We start from the raw sequence: 19,767 nt of genomic DNA on the forward strand, positions 1-19,767 counted from the left end.
CAATGATGTCATCAACGTACTGCAGGTGTTCAGGAGCTTCCCCCTGCTCCAGTGCAGACTGGATATTTCCATGCCAAATGGTATGGCTGTGTTTCCACCCCTGGGGCAGCCGACTCCAGGTGTATGGGACACCCTTCTGAGTAAAAGCAAACTGTGGCCTGTACTCCACTGCTAGAAGGATGTAGAAAAATGCATTAGCGATATCAATTGTGGCATACCACTTGGCTGCCTTTGATTGCAGTTCGTACTGGAGTTTTAGCATGTGCAGCAGTGCTAATAATAATAATAATGATAATAGTACTAATAATAATAACATGTATGAAACAAGTGATGCACAGTGCAATTGCTCACCACCTGCTGTCCGATGCCCAGCCTATCCCCGAGCAGATGGCCCCCCCCAACCCTGGCTAGCCACCCCTATATATTGTTTAGCATGACGTCAGATGGTATGGAATACCCCTTTGGCCAGTTTGGGTCAGCTGTCCTGGGTCTGTCCCCTCCCAGCTCCTGCTGCACCCCCAGCCTGCCCGCTGGCAGGACAGAGCGAGAAGCTGAAAAGTCCTTGGCCTGGTGTAAGCACTGCTCTGCAACAATTAAAACATCAGCATGTTATCAGCACTCTTCTCATCCTGATCCCAAGCACAGCACCCTACCAACTACTAGGAGGAAAATTTACTCTGTCCTAACTGAAACCAGGACAATAACACTGCCTGCTCAGCCTCACTCTGTCTCAGCTGCTGCAAGGAAATTCATAGTTATAGACTACAAACTATCGTTTTCTTAACGTTTTCTTAAAATTCAATCCTAGAGGTATCCTTTTTTCATAAGAGAGGTGCTCCAGCCCCTTGATCATCTTCGTGGTCCTCCTCTGGACCCGTTCTAACAGATCAACATCCTTCTTGTTCTGGGAGCCCCAGACCTGGACGCAGTATTCCAAGTGGGCCCTCACAAGGGCAGAGTAGAGGGGGACAGTCATCTCCCTTGACCTGCTGGCCACTCCTCTTTTGATGCAGTCCAGGATGCAGTTGGCCTTCTGGGCTGCAAGTGTGCACTGCTGGCTCATGTTGAGCTTTTCATCCACCACAAAATAGCTCCCTTCTGAAACAGTTAATAATTTAAATAATCCAACAACAACCTTTTTTGTTGCCAGCATCAGATCAGATATTCAGGGAAGACAGCTGCTACACAGCTGCCCACTGGATATCACTGCCAGACAGAAGTTTTATAGCTACTAAGAACAACCACAAAGTTTTAATCTTTGAGAATACTTCAGTGTCCCTTTCCTGCCAGTAAAATCATTTCTCAAAAACAGTTATATTGCCAACTTTGTATAATGACTAATTAGACATTTTAATGATGTAGACATCAAATATATTTAATTATTAGTTAGCCATCAACAGAAAATCTCTCAATCACAAATTAATACAGTGTCAACCTTTTTACTCTTCATATTAGGGTTTTTATTAAAGCTATCAGTATACAATTACTTATTATATTGAAGAAATGCCTTTATTATGAATACAATACTTCATTTCTCAACAGTAGCAAATGAACTGTCTTTAGTAATTATTCTGGACCTCCACGCTGTAAAAGAAAAATAGACAGTTAAATATATTCCACTGAAAGTAGGGGAAAGGGAGATCTGATCTTCTTTTGCACTGTTAGAGATTAATAGAGTTCTAATTTTAAATTCTTAGAAATTAAAATCAATATCTAAATAAGAACATGCACTGAGTATGAAAGTGTCAGCACCCATCAGTAACAGCTCAGTTTTGGGGGGGATATATAAAAAAACATAAAAAAAAACACCTGTAGCCTATAAATACAGCTGCTTTCTCCCATTCTGAAGAAACCTGACTGTTACTCACTTTAGAAAGGTGTGATAAACACAACAGTAGTGAACAGAAGGTTTAGAATTATTTTCACTGCCCTAATTCCAAAGTGCAAAGTAAAAACAAAGCCCAGGTCAGCCATTATGATCCTTATGAGAAATCAGAAATCTATTATTTGGCAACAAAATTATTTCAGAACTTACCTTACAGTTTAAAAAATATATATATGCTAGCAGTCAAGGAGTGTATTGCTATGGAAAACAATTCATTTTCTCTTATCATAGTACCCTACTAGTGCATGCAGGAAAACTCATGTCCTCTACTAACATGATTAGACTTTATGTAAACTTGTTTAAGAAAAGCTACATTGGTATCTTTTTTGTTTCAAACTAACACCACTCCAGCTCTTCAAATTTTGTGCATTCTCCCTTTTTAAGTAACAATGTTTACAAGTGAAAATTGTTACAGAAGAAAAGTAAAGTAGGTATTTTTTGCCTTTCATGTAAAATGCCATAATTGCAAATATATTGCAGGAAATATTTATATCAAGTTTAATAAAATGTTTCCACTAATAGAAATCTGAGAGTTAATTTACTAATAACTAACTAACTTATAAAAACGTATAGTTTGAAAAATATTTTGAACTTCAGGTACCTGTTAATAGCCTCTGCTGGTCTATGTACAGACTTGTGCTCCTGTCAAACATATTCAAATTACACATTAATAGCTGTTATAAAACGGTAGTGACAAAAATTAATGTAGGCTATGGCTATTGCTAGCTTTCTGTATCTGTTTAAAGTCTGTACCTCTCTATTCAGTGATACCACAAGCTACTAATGAGTAAGAGTTAGGTACCTTGTGTACTAAGAATTTGTAGTTTGGGTATTGTGCGTCAAAGATAGCCACTAGTGGGATTCTGCAGGGCTCCATTTTAGGGACAGTTCTTTTCAATGCTTTTCTAAATGATCCGGATACAGGACAGTATGCCTATGCATACTAGGCAAGATTGTAGATGATACTAAATTAGGAGCTGTTGACTCCCACAAGGGTAGACAGGCATTGCAAAGAGACCTTGATAGAATAAAGGGCTAAGCAATCACCAACCACATTAAAATTAAAAGAAGAGCCAAGTGCTGGATTCTGCACCTAGGAGAGGGTAATCCTGGATATACATACAGAATGGGGGATGAGAGGCTAGAGAGCAGCTCTGCAGAAAGGGATCTGGGCGTTCCGGTTGAATGCAAGTTGAATATGAGTCAACAGTGTGCCCTGGCAGCCAAGAAGGGTGTACTGAGTCTGGCTGGGATGGAGTTAACTATCCCTGCAATGGTCCATATAATGCTCCGCTCTGCACTTGTAGCTAGAACAGCATTGGTATCACACCAATGTTTTGTCTATTGCTGAACAATGCTGGCACAGCATCAAGACTCTCTCCAACCCCCCCCCCCCCCCCCCCCCCCAGCCAGTAGGCAGGAAGTGGTCAAGAAGTGGGGAGGGGACATCACCAGGGCAGCTGACCTAAACCGACCAAAGGAATATTTCCATACCATATGATGTCACACTCAGCAATAAAAGTATCTCGTTATGAAGACGTCTATCCTCCCAAACAACTGCTATGTAGCGGCTGAGGCCTTGCTTCCCAGGGCATGGATGAACATTGCTCACTGATGGGAAGTAGAGAATAATATTTTTCTTCACTCTGTACTTCCATGCGGATTTTGCAGGAAGTCAGCTCATTTAGTGAGGGAAGAAGCTCCACCTAAGAAGTTCTGGGAGGGAGAAGTGGAAGAGGCAGGTAGCTCTAAAGCAGAGCCATCACAAAAACAAGAGGAAGAGACAGAAATCATAAACGAGTCAGAAACCACCCAATCCCTATCCCTGAATGAGTTGCGAGATATATGAAGGGATTTCCGTCGTCACCCAGGTGAGCACATTCTCACCTGACTGTTCCGATGCTTGGACACTGGAGCCAGTAGTCAAGAATTAGAAGGCAGGGAAGCCAAGCAGCTGGGATCCCTCTCTAGAGAAAGGGTCATTGACAGAGAAACTGGGAGAGAGGCACAGGTTCTCAGCCTCTGGAGGCGACTCCTGTCAGGTGTGAAGGAAAGATATCCCTGCAAGGAAGATACTGTATATCAACTAGGTAAGTGGACCACCATGGAGAAAGGTCTCCAGCACCTGAGGGAATTAGCTGTGCTGGAGATGGTTTATAGTGATTTGGACAATGCCCAGACACACAAAGATCCTGATGAAGTCCTGCACACGCCATCCACATGGCGGATGTTTGCACGGAGCACACCATCATGACATGCTAGCACGCTGGCAGCAATAAACTGGAGATATGGGATAGGACCAACAGTGGATGTTGCGTCCAGCCAGCTCCAGCAATATGAGCAAAATCTCTTTGCCCCACTAAGGGCCGTCATCTCAGCGGTGGAGAAACTGTCCCAACGGGTCCATCACCTTGAAGAACATAGATCTTCCTCCTCACCCAGATGTAGCGGTATCTCAGCCGTTAAGAGTCAGCATTTTCCTGCTCGAGGGAGAGAGTACCATGGATGCACAGCACATGGCACACTGTGGTTTTATCTGTGAGACCATGGGGAAGACATGAGGAAGTGGGATGGTGAACATACCTTGATCCTAGCAGCTCAGGTACGTGAAGTACAAGGAAATACAGCAGCAAAAAGTGGGTGTCCTACGAAAATTACTGCTCTGGTTTCTGTTGGGCAGTTCCCCAGAGGGAGTAGAAGGGCTGATATTATTCTTGACCCTGATAGATTCACATTTACAAGACTTAAATGATAGATACTCCAACCAGGATGAGAGGGGCCCTGCCTCTGGCCAGGAAGAGGAAAGGGACAACTAGATTTACTGGACTGTGGGGATCCTATGGCCTGGCATATCAGACCCACAGCAGTACGAGGCTGTAGTGGACACCGGTGTGCAGTGTACCCTAATGCCATCAGGCTACCAAGGGACAGAACCCATCTGTATTTCTGGAGTGACAGGGGGATCCCAGCAGTTAACTGTATTGGAGGCTGAAGTGAGCCTAACTGGGAATGAGTGGCAAAAGCACACCTTTGTCACTGGCCCGGATGCTCCGTGCATCCTTGGCATAGACTATCTTAGAAGAGGATATTTCAAGGACCCAAAAGGGTTCCGCTGGGCTTTTGGCATAGCTGCCTTAGAGACAGAGGACATTAAGCAGTTGTCTACCTTGCCCGGTCTCTCAGAGGACCCTTCTGTTGTGGGGTTGCTGAGAGCTGAAGAACACCAAGTGCCAATCGCTACCACAACTATGCACCGGCGGCAATATTGTACCAACAGAGACTCCCTGATTCCCATCCATAAGCTAATTGGTCAACTGCAGAGCCAAGGAGTGATCAGCAAGACTCACTCAACCTTTAATAGTCCTTTATGGCCAGTACAAAAGTCTAATGGAGAGTGGAGGCTAACAGTGGACTATGAATGAAGTCACGCCACTGCTGAGTGCTGCACATACTAAAACTCCAGTACGAACTGCAATCAAAGGCAGCCAAGTAGTATGCCACAATTGATATCGCTAATGCATTTTTCTCCATCCCTTTAGCAGCAGAGTGCAGGCCACAGTTTCCTTTTACTTGGAGGGGTATCCAGTACACCTGGAATCGACTTCCCCAGGGGTGGAAACACAGCCCTACCATTTGCCATGGACTGATCCAGACCGCACTGGAACAGGGGGGAGCTCCTGAACACCTGCAGTACAGCGATGACATCCTTGTGTGGGGTGACACAGCGGAAGATTTTGAGAAAGGGAAGAAAATAATTACATTCTCCTGAAAGCTGGTTTTGCCATTAAACAGGGTAAGGTCAAGGGACCCGCACAGGAAATCCAGTTCTTGGGGGTAAAATGGCAGGATGGATGTCGCCACATCCCAATGGATGTGATCAACAAAATAACAGCTATGTCTCCGCCAACTAGCAAAAAAGAAACACAAGCTTTCGTAGGCCTTGTGGGATTCTGGAGAATGCATGTTCCAGGCTATAGTCAGCTTGCGAGTCCTCTATATCGAGTGACTCGAAAGAGGAACTATTTCGAGTGGGGCCCTGAGCAACAACAGGCCTTTGAAGAAATCAAGCAGGAAATAGCTCATGCAGTAGCCCTTGGGCCTCTCCATACAGGACCAGCTGTGCAAAACATACTTTACACTGCAGCTAGGGAGCATGGCCTCACCTGGAGCCTCTGGCAAAAGACCCCAGGAGAAACTCGAGGTCGACCTCTGGGGTTCTGGAGCCGGGCCTATCGAGGATCAGAAGCCAACTACACCCCAACTGAAAAGGAGATGGTAACAGCGTCTGAGGGGGTTCGAGCTGCTTCAGAAGTTGTGGGTACAGAAGCACAGCTTGTCTTGGCACCACGGCTACCTGTGTTACATTGGATGTTCAAAGGGTAAATCCCCACTACACACCATGCAACTGATGCTACGTGGAGTAAGTGGATAGCGTTAATTACACAGTGGGCTCGAATGGGGAAACCCAACCACCCATGAATCCTGGAAGAGAGCATGGACTGGACAGAAGGCAGAGATTTCAGAGTATCAGCTGAAGAGCTAACTCGTGCCAAAGCGGTACCACCATATAACGAATTGCCAGAAGATGGAAAGCATTGTTTGGTTCACTGACAGATCGTGTTGCATGGTAGGGAGCCATCGGAAGTGGAAAGGTGCTGTGTGGAGTCCCTCACTATTTGTGGAAGCCATGGAAGAGGAAGACAAGTCGAGTCAGAATACAGAAGTGAAAGCCATCCAACTGGCCCTAAAAATTGCTGAAAGAGAACAGTGGCCAGTTCTCTGTACTTTTCTCTTGCCACCATCTATGAGTCAGTGTAAATATATTCAGTATCTTTATACTGACTCATGGTTGGTGGCAAACGCTCTGTGGAGGTGGCTACAGCAATGGAAACAGAGGAACTGGCAGCACAGAGGTAAACCTATCTGGGCTGTGGCATTGTGGCAAGATATTGCTACCCGGGTAGAGAACCTGGCTGTAAAAGTATGGCATGTAGATGCTCTCATGCCCAAGAGTCGCGCCACCAAAGAATAAGAAAGAGGTGGACGAGGCTTCAAAAATTGAAATTGAAACCCACCAAGGCAAGCATTACGTACTTACCAGAGTAGAAGCAACTACCGGGTGGCTGGAAACATACCCAATAAACATGCCACTGCCCAAAACACCATCTTGGGTCTGGAAAGGCAAATTCTATGGTGCCATGATACACCAGAGATCTGAGTCAGACAATGGGAGTCACTGCTGAAATAATCTTGTCACCTCCTGGGCCAAGAGGTATGGCATTGAATGGGTTCAAGAAGCATTTAGACAATGCTCTCAGAAATATGATTTGGGTTTTGGTGGTTCTGTGTGGATCCAGGAGTTGGAAGGGACCCACAAGTATCATCGAGTCCAGCTCAGGATATTCTATGATTCTGCTGAAGCTCTGAGTACATGCTTACCAAGAATTACAATGTAATACCATATTTGAAACTTTGAAGAACCTGTAGGAATCATATAAAAGCTAGGTAAATACAGAGATTACGCACAAATAAGTGAAACTTACTTTAATATATTCAATCTCTTCATCTGACATAAGTTTTCTTCTGAATTTCTGAGTCAAGGTTCTTGCCAGTTCAGAAGTGTCTGGTGCCCCTTGTACCCTACTGACAGGTGAAATATTTTGGAAGGTCAGTGGTCTGCCTCCTACGGACTCTTGTGCTTTTGAAGCTTGGGGCAGTGGCGTACTTGCTTGTAGAGATTCCTGTACTGAAACACAGAATGTAAAACCATTTACGGAAATATAACAAGAGTGTAAAATGAATTAGATGAATAGTAGATAAAAGTTACCAGTTATTGATGATTAATTTTCCTCATTATAACAAATATTTATAAGAATTAAAATACTCTCCTTTTCACAACCTGTTTTTGTTGTTGTTAAATATATCAGGAGCACAGCGAAAACATTCTGAAATTAAAAGAAAGCATATTTGAGTGGCAGAAATATTGGTGTGGAAACAGAAGATAAATCACCATATATCTTAACAGGCTTTTTTTCCACTGGGAAGCTGCACTTGCAGAAAAAGCATAAAGTATCATAAATGTGTGTGTAGAAAGGGTTATGTAGAAAGATAACAAAGATAACTAAGATCCACTGAAATGATGCTTCTTGTTTACTGTATATGTAAAGACATGAAAAAAAGATAAAGACTTACAGAAAGATAAACTTTACAACAGTGACATACCACAACATGCAGTGCAATGTTGTACTCATTTTTAATATTATATAATGGTAGCATATCAAATTATGTTAATGATGTGCAGAATGAACACCACATATTGGACATCACCAATCAAATTGTTAATGAAATGCGGAAACCAAGGAGAGCATGAAATACTTCACAGAAGACGGCCAGGAGCCAGGCTTAATGAATTCACATTAGAGAAATTGTCTTCAGTTTGAGGATAGGATGACAAAAGGGCAGCATTTATCAAAGGCAGCATTTTGGACCTTAGTTCTGTCCCACCATGGCTGATCTTACAATGAAACTATTAATTTACCAAACCAGGCAGGACTGAGTCTCATAGCACTTACTTCAGAAGCACTCAGGCCTCTATATAAGGTTAAAACACCTGATAAAGCAGAACGCTTCCACAGGATGTCCTTCTCCGTGCACCTGAAAAATGAGCAAGACAAATGCAACATCTAAACAACTGGGACAGAATGACTATATAATTATAAAATAAGCAGCATCGAGATTGAACAGACCTGGATGAGTCAAAGAATGCAAAGAGTTAAAATGACAGCACTGTCTGCTTCTCTCCTGCTGCCTCCAATAAGATCAGTAAGGACAAAGGAGAGGAGGAGTCTGTTTAAGCCATAGTGAGTATGAGTCAGTATCAGGATAGGGACGTCAAAAAGCTGTAGCAAAATGATCAAACCACTATTGGGTGTTAAAAAAAAAAAAAGACATTCAGAACGTCTCAGTCAGAAGATTGTATCTGAAAGTTGCAAGTTGATCAGGTGGTTCAGGAACAAAGGAAGATCCCAAACAGAGCAAGGAGGAAGAGAGCCCATCTAACGGATCACAATCTGAACAGGGTACATGCCATTAAGCTGAAATTTTAAAATTTAAGAGTAGGAGGCAAAGGGTGCAGAAGATGAAAACAGAAGAAAGCTGCTTATCAGCTTTCTAACAACACACAACTGATAAATTGTTTTGGCTATTAATGACTAGAATGTATTTTTGTTTCAAGAAATAACACACCTTATATATGAAAAACAAGAAACAGTTTCTCCAAGTTTGTTTTATATGCCACAAAAATATTTAGAGATTTTTCTAAGATTTCCTCTTTTGTAGATTTTCAAGTCTGATGTGTAGATGGAATAGAAACATTAGCCAATTAAAAACACAATAAGTCAAGATTCAAAAGTACCAGACCTAATACTGCTGTTGCTTTAGCTCAGATAGTCTCTACTACAATTTTCCCTTTCCTATTTGAGACCATCCTATTGCAGTAGTAATGTGACAAAAGAATTTGGCTGGGCTTTCAAGCATCCATGTCCCTAAAAGTATACTCTTGATCTGCAGAGCTCTGTTTGGCTATGTAGAAGCAGCAATCTAGTACAGTGAAATGCAGTTATTGCTACAGTGTTCGAGCAACATGAGACAGATTGCAATTTACTACCGAGGTGACAGAACCCAATTAGGGTAGAAAGGTCTAACATACTTAAAAGATATAGTCACAAAAATCTTCTGATGAAGAGAGAAACATTAGGTAAATAACATTTTTTTTTTAAGACTGAGAAAGCAATTCACTGGCATGAGAGGTGCTGCAATTGGCTAAACTGTGTACAATATACAGAATTCTGACAGAAAGTTATTGCAAAAATATTTCCTGAAGAATTCAAAGGTAAGTCAGAAGTGGCATTGATGTGCACTGTAGATACTTTGTAATGTTAATGGATAAACTAAACTTATAGCTAAATCACAGGAGTGATAATGCTGTGGCAAATATATGGTACAGTTACTCATATATTAAGATTCTTCCAATTGTTCTTTACTGAATATTTACTCTTCATATTGTTTTATAAAGTTAAGTGTTTAAAGTCTGAAGATAAGTTTCTGAAATTTAAAATCCAGATGTTTTAGCCATCATTAATGTTTGAATATCAGCAGAAAAGGTGAATCTTCAGATGACTAAACAAACTTTTTGCTTCTAAGAGATCCTTTTAGTGCTGAAAAAAAATGACTCGAGTATCAGGAAAAAAAGATATAGGTAATGAACTAAAAAGAATAAGTCAAAACAGCCATCATTTCTAAACAAATGAGAATAATATAATAGAGCTTCATAATACATCTGCTTTTTTTAGTTTCAAATGCTTTATTGACTCAAAAGGATTATTAAAACAACATACAGCTCATATAACTGATGTCTAAATGTAATGGTATAAGGGATCCTATAAATATCAACATAGCTATAGGTATAAAAATTGAGGTGTCAAAGATGGCCATGAATATATATTTTTTTCTTAACATTAATTAATAGCACTAGGAAACACTTCTTAAAATGTACAGTGGGATGGCTCTTCCAGCTATAATCAGGGTTTTAAATATCACAGACATTGCACACTCCAATTAGGAAAAGAAGGAATAAGGAAAATGCAACATTATTTCTGCAAATTTCATTGAATGCCTAAGGCTGCTTCAAACTGACTTTGGCACAATTACCTCAGGTAAATATTAGTACTTGCAGAAATGTGTAAGTAGGAAAACAACACTGGAAATCTTTGGGAATCTTAACCAAGAAATAAAGACATGCATGTATTATATGTATTCCCACAGTTGTAGAGAGTCTGAAGAGTCAAAAAGTTACCTACAAACTAAAACAAACAGTTTCAGAAACCCTACTCAAAATCAGTTGTCATTTAGTCGAAGCAGAAAAAGCGTGTGCTGGTTCTTGTATAAAACAGGTAATGCAAATAAATGTGGTGCAAGTTTTATTTATAGATGAAATACTTACTTTTAGGTCTGGGACTACTTTTTCTGCCCGGGTACTTAATAGAGTATGTGGCTTGATTACCTAGAACAAGACAAAGTAGTAGGAGAACCAGGGAGAGTAATATGTATTTCTAGACAAATGTTAACTTTACAATAATAAAATGTAACATACGATGTATTAAACAAACTCTTCTATACTGTTGCTTTGTTCACCAAAACTTTTATAAACATTACTTATTTTTTATTTTACCCAAGGAGAAACTTCACCTTTAAAGGTATTCCTCCACCCTAGTGTCCAGAACAGGAATAAGTGTTCTCTTTGTTTTTTTCACAGCAATCAGTACGTATGCAGAAATAGCTATCACAGTGGCATAAATGGAATTATAAAGTTTTAGCACATGGAATTGCAAGCTGTATTTTTTCATCTGGCTGGACAGGATCGACTAGTTTCATTAAGAAAAACAATAAGATATGAACCCTGGTTTTCAAAGCCACTCTGCTTATTTTTGAAACGTGTTTTCAAGAAGACTCCATGTCTCACCTTCACCTTAAAGAGAAGAGGGATGACTTAGAAAGGAGATACTGGCTAGTGCCCTCCCCTTGAACAATGTACAAAAGGGGCAACTCGGGGCTTCCCTGTAGCATCCTTTTCTACCAGAGGTGAAACATGCAACTGAGAGAGGGAGTTAGGAGAACCTTATCAAGTAGAGATAGAGAGCCGACGGCATTAAACCAGGATGCTACTTAGTGTCTTTGCTAACTATGGTGCATTGTGCAAATTAACTAAAGCAAGCAGCCTTGGGCCCCTTACCAAGGTCAGTCTCCTAATAAGAGAGTGAGCCTATCTTAAGAAACTGGTAGAAACTGGTCCTGCAGATGGACAAGAGCCAAGGAGCAACTGAGTCTGTGCAAAGACAAGAGGTCAACTAGCAGTGACGAGGAAGAGTCATCAATCTTCATCCCCACGACCCCCGATGACCACCACCAGAATACACTGTGCAAGCGCAGATGGGAGGAGTTTATGGAAATGACTCCTTGGAACTAATTTTAATATGAAGCGGGGACAGGTTATGAATATGTATAGGCGTATTGTGAAACTTCATGCATATGTAACTCTTTACTGCATATAACCAAGGCAAGTTGCCGCGTCAGGCGCGCACGACTTTGGCGGGACTACCCCCCGTGCTGCCCAGCGCTGAATAAACATACCTACTTCACAATCTTACTGATTGTGGAGTCCGTTTTCCGCAAGTCACAACGGGGTCGAATGACTAGACAGCACGAGTAGGGTAAAAACATGTTTACCGCCTAGGACGTACCGCACACGCTGGAATTACTCCAGGACAAAAGCGACCCCGCACAATAGAGGAGGCGCAGAACAAGCTTGCCTTGGAATTTAGTACCGAAAGGCACAGCGGCGCGCAGCCAGCGCTCCCCGGGGTAGCTCCGCAGCGCCGCAGAGCCGGGCCGGCCCTGCCCCGCGCCAACGACCCCTCCCCGCGCCAAGGACAGCGGCCTCCCCGCCGGCGCCTCAGACCCCAGCCACCTCAGGCCCCGTCGGCTGTGCGCGAGGTCCGCCGCCCGCGCTGGGCTCCCAGTCCCCTCTCCCTCAGCCGTGCCCCGGTCGTAGAGCGAGCGCCACTACCTGAACGACCCTAGTAGCAGCCGTCATCTTACATAGTGACAACCGGCCGCCGCAGCACCCCACCCGCTGTGAACTGGACCACGCCAGGGGGAGGGCTGGGCGGGAGTGAGGGAGGGAGCGGAGCTTTTCCGTGGCCTCTACAGTTACAGGGGGCGCGTGGAAGAAGGGCTTTATGATGACGAACTCTGTTAGTCTCGTCGGTTTGCACCCGAACCCTGGGAAACGAAACGAAAGGGCAGGTGTTCCCTCAGGTGTCGGCCTGTACTTCCCCCGTACACCCACGGTCGCTGCTGTGAGAAACGCTCCGTAGCCAATAACTTAGGCTCAGGCGAGGATCTCAGTGAAGTAGTAATTTATTCGCGATTGCAACGGCAGGCACCCTACAAGCAGGAGCGCACCTAATGGTTCCAAAACACAGTTCATATACTTTTTGATGAAAGGACCCTCCCCTGTTTCCCCACTGAGTGGGTAATCCAGGTTCACAATCTATCTGATGCTTCACAGGCCTTCAGTTGCCGGCCTGTTAAATTTCAAATTTCTTTTGACTTTTTTTACTGTTTGAAGTGGTAATGTTTCTTCCCTTATCTGACTTAACACTGTGATTTTCACCTAATTGTTCTAAGGAGTCTGGTTGTCTGCATTTTACAAGGTCACCTGCTAAGTTTTCTTATCACTGCAAGCATATCTCAATACCACACTGCTTACCTTTAAACAATGTAACTCTGCAAAAACATTTTTATTCCCACAATTTCCCCCTTTTCTTTTTTTTATAAATTGTTGATTTTTGCAAAACTTTTCTCTAAGTTGTAATTTGGTAGATTTCTTCTTCTTCTTCACCTTCTTTGCTTTCCGTCTCCTCTAAGATCATCACCTTATCTGAGTAGGGTGGTGGCTTCATGGTCATTTGTTTCAGTAGTGCAGTTTCAATTAACCACTGTAGTAGTCCTTTTACACAGGGGATAATGCAACAACCAACGGCTGTCAAAACTCCTGCTACTATGATCAAGGATGTAAATATGCCTTTTTCTGCCAATTCACTGGCAAGGGTGGTAAACCCTTGCAATGCTCTAGTTACTATGCCATCCGGGGCAGTATTGTTGGGTATAAAAGTGCAACAATGGTTGCTCAGTATCACACACACACACCTCCTTTCTCCACAAGCATCATATCTAATGCTATTCTGTTTTCCCAAGACATTTTGCTGGTGGCATCTAGTTGTTCAGCGATTCCTCTTATCGCATCCCTTGTATAATTTATGAATCTCTGCTGATTATAATAAATATAATTAATCCAATCCACATTCTTATTGATTGTTACCCACCAGAACAGTGACTCAAACCCTGCAGCAATTTGATTTCTGGCTTCCTGTTCATCGGGAACTCCTCTAGGCACCCCAATAGAATCTATGTACGCTCTATCATCAAATGATACTCCTAAGCTTCTTTTACTTCTTCTGGGTATTTGTGATGTTTCTCTTTCAAATGCCAGGGTGAAGGGTATAGCTAATTGAACAAGTGCACAAGTGCCTCCCCAGTTAGGTGGTAGGGTGGACCGTAAGATCTTCCCTCCACAGTACCACCAGAGATCTGTCCTGGGGATCTCAAGTCCTGAGCAGTTTCCCATCAAGTCCTCGGTAGCATTCAAGGTCCTCGTGCACAAGGCAAATTCTCCCAGATGCCGGGTAGCACTCACACCCTGCCGTGAGAGGCAAGCTGTATGGTTACCTATAGCTGTAGAGAATGCAGGGGGAGCCCTGATACTGCTATCACGCAAGGAAGGGAAGAGCAAAGAGAGAGACTTACAGGCCTCATTTCCCCAGGCAGTCTTGTCTTGGTACAATGCAATCATACATCGCATCCCCTGGGAATCCTTGGTCCATCCCAATGGGAAGGGCACTATCTGGGCAATCGGTCGTCCCGAGGCACAAGCATAGCAATCGCTATGGTTGAGACTCTGGACAGTATATTTGACCCATTCTATCCAGGCATTCACATCCCCATACCCTGTTTCAATCTCAAATGTTTGAACTGCCGCATTTCAAAGAGGGCCTCCTGTTTTCTCTCCTGTTTTCTCCTCGAGTTTCTCCCTTTCTCTGATGGCAGTAGAGGATCGTTTCCATACAGCTATTCTCAATCTGGCTGTTGGGTCTCTCCCAGTTATTTGTTCTCTCTGCTCAATTGTCCTTGGGCATTTAAATCTCCACAAGCCAACACCTCACAAGCATCAAACGTGACAGATTGTGGTACATAACCCTCTGTCACATTCACCCATATTTTTATGGGGTATCCTCGTCTTACTATTATCTGGTCATGCCTTTTCCAAGTTGCCAATTGACCAAGGCTTTCTCTGAGGCTTACAATCACTAGAAACAAAATTAATAGTTGATTTTTCCCTGTCATTATTTTTAACCCTTAGGTTTCCAAATAATTATCAATACAAATAATAAGATATATGTACACTACTACTAGAACAAAAACCCCTTGGGAGCACTTTGATTCGCTATAGGCCAGTCCTTTCTCTCAATCACAAGTCACACTCATTAGTTACCTGTGAAAATAAAAGGTTAGTTTACAATTGTAAGCTTGTATCCTGCTCAGAGTCCACTATGAGATTTTTCTCTTCGATTTCAACTTCCAGCAAGTCTTCTGTAGGAACAGCTTCCCAGGTACTAGGGTCGACAGATGCCTTCACTTGAGTAGAGTGAGTCCAACCTTTTTCCGCAGTTCTTACGACTGTTTCAGTAGTTAGTAGTACTTGCAATAGTCCCTCCCATTCAGGCCAGAGTTTTGATTCTTTTCAGGTCTGAATCAGGACCCAATTTCCTGGTTGATGGTGGTGAATGGGGAATTCCAAAGGTGGGGTTTGAGCCAACAACTCACGGGTCCTGAGAGATGACAAAGAAGAGGACAACCCCAGAATATAATTCTTAAGAAAACTCTCTCTTGTTTTGAATTGTGGTATCTCATCCCTTCTGCCCAGATAGGGTAATCCAAACAGCATCTCATATGGTGAAATTCCTATATCGTTTCTTGGTGCTGTTTGATCCTGTGTGTTAAACACAGGATAATGTTGATCCTGTGTGTTTAGGAGTGCTAAAGGTAAGCATTTTACCCAAGGAAGTTGGGTTTCTAACACTAATTTAGCTAATTGCTTCTTTGATGTCTGGTTCATTCGCTCCACCTTCCCAGAAGAGGAGGGGTGCCAGGGGGTGTGAAAATCCCACTCAATCTCTAAGGCCTGCATTAACCCTTGCAGTACTTGTGAAGTGAAATGTCTTCCTTGATCTGAATCAATGTTTTCAGCTATCCCATATCTAGGGACTATTTGCTCCAGTGACACCTTAGCCACCGATAAGATACCGAGGGGAAAGCTTACACCCATCCAGTCACGTGGTCAACTAGGACATACAAGTACTTAAGTCCCCCTACTTTAGGTAACTCGGTAAAGTCTACCTGCATACTTTGGAAAGGTCAAATCCCTGGCTCCCGTCCCCCTCTAGGTGGGTTACAGATGACGTTTTTATTTACCTTTTGACATATGGCACATCCTCTGCATATTTGCCTCACTAAAGTGTATATTCCTACACAGACATACTTTCTTAGCACAACATCACACATTGCTTGCACCTCCCAATGACCCTCTTCATGTAAAACAGTTAATATTTGCCTCATTCGTGCTTTATTCACCATTTCTCTCCCATCAGGGAGTATCCATTTTCCCTCAGACTTCGTGGCTCCTGATTCCTTAAAAAAATCTTTCTCTTAAAACTGTTTAATTCTTTCTTAGTTTTCAGCAATTCCCTGAATCCTCTCTGGATTTATTCTTCGTTTTCCCTCAGTCATTAGATGCCTTAAATACTTGACTTCTCTTTCTACATATTGTAATTTATTTTTCAATACTCCCAAGCCCTGCTTTCCCAGAAAGTTGAATAGCTTGTTAGTAGCTTCCTTCACAACTGTTTTCTCCTGTACTGACAATAAAAGATCATCCACATATTGTAACAGTAATTCCTCCTCGGGAGGTTGGAATTGCTCCAAAATCTGTTCTAGAACTTGCCCAAATAAATTGGTGGCCCTGTAAACCCCTGAGGTAAAATTGTCCATCTGTATTGTTGCTTCCGCCCCATTTCAGAGTCTTTCCACTCAAAGGCAAATATATCTTTGCTCCCAGGGTCTGAGAGCACCCCATTAATAACACCGTTATTCCAGCCTAACAATTTACTATTTGAATGCCCAATTTCATCATCAAATCCCTTCCCAACAAGTTAGTCCCTGTCTCGGGTACATACAATAATTGCCCAGAGATCATTTTATCCCCTAGTCTCAGCCTGGTATCCCCCAAAAGTGGCACTGTTATCCCAGTCCCTTCTACCCCCATCACTTTTTAGGGTTTCATTAGTTAATTTAATCCCTGATACTTTACAGGCCAGTAATGATCTAGCTGCCCCAGTGTATTGGGTTCACATGGCAAGGTTGGGGGGGGGGGGGGGGGGCGGCTGCAGTGGCAGCCCCCACGAGGAGAATCCAGAAGCCGCCCCGTGGCAGATAATGGACAATTTCATCCATCCCCAAACGGGCCCACCGCTGCCCAGAGCCAAGCCATGAGCAACACAGTCCGTGCCTCTGTGAGAGCACATCCACGAAAACAAACAAACAAACAAACAAAAACCTGCTGCTCAACAGCAGCTGGGAGAGCGAGGAGCGAGAAACCTCCCCGCAGACACCAAAGTCAGCGCAGAAGGAGGGGGAGGAGGCGCTCCAGGCGCCGGAGCCGAAGCCCCCCCTGCGGCCTGTGGAGAGGCCCCTGGTGGAGCAGGCTGCCCCCCCCACCCCTCTCCTCCCCTGTACTTGGGAAACTGACCAAACACCACAGCAAATATACCAAAACTTCTAGACTGTTACTTAGATAATGCCTACATCCTCTTTCCCTGCTCATTCAACTTCAAAGAGCTCTGTCAAACACTACATACCACACCTTTAACACCTTCAATAACCCTTTTTAACACTTCTTTCTGTCTTCCTCCAGCCTGTACTTTCCCATTTTCCTTCTCTCCTCCTTCTTCCACTCCGGATATTCCTATTTGAAGTGACAGGCCTGGCCACACTTCAAAGCCTGTCCCTCAGGTTTCCTTGCCTGCCAATCCTTCATCTCTCTTCCTCTCCTTTCCATCCCGGCCCTGACTCCTCCTGAAAATTTTCTTCCTCTTTCTCCAACCCTCTGCCTCACTACCTGCTACACTGTCAATACCATTAGTTTCGCTCTCTGCTTTTCCTTCTCATCTCCCCTCCTGACATACACCTCCAGGGCCTCCTGCAGGAGGGCCCCCCACAGTGACTGTTCACTACATCCCCCCACCTTCTGGAGCTTTTCCCCTGTATCTTGCCAGGCTTTAACCACAAAATGAACTTTCAAGAGCCCTTGGGATACCGGGTCCTCGGGATTCATCCACGAGTACTTTCTCATTCTGACCCTAAATCTCTCATATGATTTCTGTGTTGCGCATTATTATTATTCCATCCAGAATTGACAAGTGGTTATTTCTGCCCTGCCGGTATTACCCCTGGTCCTGGAGGATGAGCTCTCTCCCATTTTTGTATAGCAGCTCTCCTCCTGATCATTCCCATTTCTTTCCCTGTAAACAACATATTTATATACATAATTTCCCCTCCCCAAGAGTATAAGTTAGGTCCTAGGAACTGGTCCAATAGTTCAGCTAGCCTGTTGGGATCCTCAATTAAAGACTTCATCTCCTTCTTAAAACTCCTAACCTCTCTGCTGGTAAGGAGAGAGGGGAATTCACCTAAGAGGATACAAAAGTAATGTTAGTACTGTTAGTATAAGGGAAGGCAAAATTCTCAGTCTCTCTTCTACCTTGTTCTAATTCTTGCCAGAGCCTAGAGTACGCTCCTTCTCTAGGGACAGTGTTAATTACAGTCCCTGTCTTCCTGGAGCGGCTGCTGCTGCTGCTGGTGCAATATTGGGATTATAGGGAGCATAACTTGGCTCCTTCTCCGAAAAAAAAAAAAAAGGAATCTTATTGTTTACATATAAATTTAAAGCCTGAATTTTCATCAGACCCGTATTTTGGCCAAAATACTGCTGTTTCCTTAATTGGTTCTTTTGTCCAGACTGATACACAATATTTAACCTTTTTATTTTTTTCTTTCTTTTATCATCTCCTCTAATTTTGGGATTATTTTTCCAATTTCTTATCATTCTTCCAGAAGGACTGTCAGTAGACACTCCCCCAGGGATATCTCCCTGTCCCCTGGAACTCATATTTCCCATTTTTCCTAGCCCTTGTCAGTGTGCTGCTACAGAAATTTCCCTCCTGCAGGGTACCACGCACTAACGTTTCGATTCTGGAAAATGGGGGTGTACTGCCAAGCACTTTACCGTGCAAGGGGTACCGCACACCTATGAGTTTACCAGATTCCCTGGTGTATTGCCAAGCACTTCCCCGTGCAAGAGCTACCATACACCAAATTTCCCTGGTGTTCTGCCAAGCACTTCCCCGTGCAAGGGCTACCATACACCAAATTTCCCTGGTGTACTGCCAAGCACTTCCCTGTGCAAGGGCTTACCGTACACCAAATTTCCCGAGACTCTTCCTTTCTGTCTCTTATCTCATGCTTTGTCCGTCTCCGGCCGCGCCCCTCGCGGAGCTACGGAACCGCGGATCAGGACTCCACACTCGCTTCATACAAAAGTACGTCTCAATCACACATCACACAGAGTCTCACCCGACCCCCAAGGCAATACTTAATATTTCTTACCTTGGTCTGTGCACAGAGTTACCGGATCAATTCTTAAACCCGGGGTGCCTACCTTCTTCCCTTCCCCAGTACTTCATGGATCCTGCCTCTTTAATCAGTCTCGGGCCCTCTGTCAGCTCTCCGCAGAACCCCCACTGTCGATGCACAGGACTGCTGAAATCAGCGGGGCATGCCTTCCTGCTGCTGCAGCGGTGGGGCTCCCCGGTAGGTGACTAGATCCCAGACAAGCCCCCAAATTGTGAGAAACACTCCATAGCCAATAACTTAGGCTCAGGCGAGGATCTCAGTGAAGTAGTAATTTATTCGTGATTGCAACGGCGGGCGTCCCACAAGCAGGAGCGCACCTACTAGTCACACAGTACAGTTTATATACTGTATTTCTCGATGACCGGGACCCTCCCCTGTTTCCCCACTGGAGTGGGTAATCCAGGTTCACAACCTATCTGATGCTTCACAGACAATACATGGCCTTCAGTTGCCGG

At 43.6% G+C, this 19,767-nt stretch overlaps 1 long non-coding RNA gene across 4 annotated transcripts; it reads right to left on the reverse strand.

Moving 5' to 3' along the window:
• Positions 1 to 1,108: 1,108 nt before the first annotated feature.
• On the reverse strand, positions 1,109 to 19,363 carry LOC308184675. Of its 4 annotated transcripts, XR_013942796.1 has the most exons (7): positions 19,286 to 19,363; positions 12,510 to 15,393; positions 10,887 to 10,946; positions 8,458 to 8,539; positions 7,429 to 7,631; positions 2,487 to 2,527; positions 1,109 to 1,584 (listed from the first exon to the last, which is right to left on the reverse strand). It is a non-coding gene; the product is annotated as an uncharacterized lncRNA (long non-coding RNA). The 4 variants fall into 4 exon arrangements; XR_013942795.1 differs by lacking the exon at positions 2,487 to 2,527; XR_013942797.1 differs by lacking the exons at positions 2,487 to 2,527; positions 19,286 to 19,363 and adding an exon at positions 16,037 to 17,061 and having other exon boundaries at positions 12,510 to 15,056.
• Positions 19,364 to 19,767: the final 404 nt, after the last annotated feature.

Source organism: Anser brachyrhynchus (assembly GCF_964034855.1).
Source record: "Anser brachyrhynchus genome assembly, chromosome: W".
NCBI classification, from domain to species: Eukaryota; Metazoa; Chordata; class Aves; order Anseriformes; family Anatidae; genus Anser; species Anser brachyrhynchus.